At 51.4% G+C, this 1,326-nt stretch overlaps 2 non-coding genes across 2 annotated transcripts; both read left to right on the forward strand.

Annotated features, from left to right (window-relative positions):
• Positions 1-74, forward strand: trnai-aau (transfer RNA isoleucine (anticodon AAU)). The gene has a single exon. It is a non-coding gene; the product is annotated as a tRNA-Ile (tRNA).
• A 322-nt stretch (positions 75-396) lies between these two features.
• trnag-gcc (transfer RNA glycine (anticodon GCC)) lies at positions 397-467 on the forward strand. The gene has a single exon. It is a non-coding gene; the product is annotated as a tRNA-Gly (tRNA).
• The last annotated feature ends 859 nt before the right edge of the window (positions 468-1,326 follow it).

A 1,326-nucleotide genomic window follows, 5' to 3' on the forward strand; every position in this document is an offset into this window, starting at 1 on the left:
GGCCGGTTAGCTCAGTTGGTTAGAGCGTGATGCTAATAACGCCAAGGTCGCGGGTTCGATCCCCGTACGGGCCATTTATTTTTTGAGGGGAGGTTAGCTTCTTAATTTTGTAATTTTTGAGCAGTTTAAAAGTTTAAAAACTTTGGAAGGAAACTCACACGGGACCTGCAAAATCTTAGTTCTACCGAGAGTTCATGGACCTGAAAGCTTAACCCTGTGTTTTTCTGTCCACAGATGTTCCCTGACCTGTGGAGTGTTTCCAACATTTAATGAACAATTTCAGATCCAGCATCTGCTGCATTTCGCTTTTTATTTTACCGCAGTGTCCTCGCTTCTATTAACAAAAGTCAAAAATAAATTGTAGCTAACGGAAAATGGGCTTGATTGTCGCTCTGAGCATTGGTGGTTCAGGGGTAGAATTCTCGCCTGCCATGCGGGAGACCCGGGTTCGATTCCCGGCCAATGCAGTTTTAAATTTTTAACAATTTATTTCAGAGCAAACACATCACATGAAACATTAATAATAAATTAGCTGTTCCTGTGTAACTGGATCAAGGGAATGAATGGCCTCCACCTGTTCCTGTGTAACAGGCTTGAGGGGCTGAATGACCTTCTGTTGCATTGTAACAGGCTCAAGGGGCTGAATGGCCTCCTTCTGTTCCTGTGTAACAGGCTCGAGGGGCTGAATGGCCTCCTCCTGTGTAACAGGCTCGAGGGACTGAATGGCCTCCTGTTCCAGTGTAACGGGCTCGAGGGACTGAATGGCCTCCTCCTGTTCCTGTTTGACAGGCTCGAGGGGCTGAATGGCCTCCTACTGTTCCTGTTTGACAGGCTCGAGGGGCTGAATGGCCTCCTACTGTTCCTGTTTGACAGGCTCGAGGGGCTGAATGGCCTCCTCCTGTTCCGGTTTGACAGGCTCGAGGGGCTGAATGGCCTCCTCCTGTTCCTGTTCGACAGGCTCAAGGGGCTGAATGGTCTCCTCCTGTCCTGGTTTGACAGGCTCGAGGGGCTGAATGGCCTCCTCCTGTTCCGGTTTGACAGGCTCGAGGGGCTGAATGGACTCCTCCTGTTCCGGTTTGACAGGCTCGAGGGGCTGAATGGCCTCCTCCTGTTCCTGTTCGACAGGCTCAAGGGCATGAATGGCCTCCTCCTGTTCCGGTTTGACAGGCTCGAGGGGCTGAATGGCCTCTCCCTGTTCCTGTTCGACAGGCTCAAGGGGCTGAATGGCCTCCTCCTGTTCCTGTTCGACAGGCTCAAGGGGCTGAATTGCCTCCTCCTGTTCCTGTTCGACAGGCTCAAGGGGTTGAATGGCCTCCTCCTGTTCCG

Source organism: Somniosus microcephalus, unplaced genomic scaffold (assembly GCF_052327205.1).
Source record: "Somniosus microcephalus isolate GS21.2 unplaced genomic scaffold, FLI_Smic_1.0 unresolved_chr3, whole genome shotgun sequence".
NCBI lineage: Eukaryota > Metazoa > Chordata > Chondrichthyes > Squaliformes > Somniosidae > Somniosus > Somniosus microcephalus.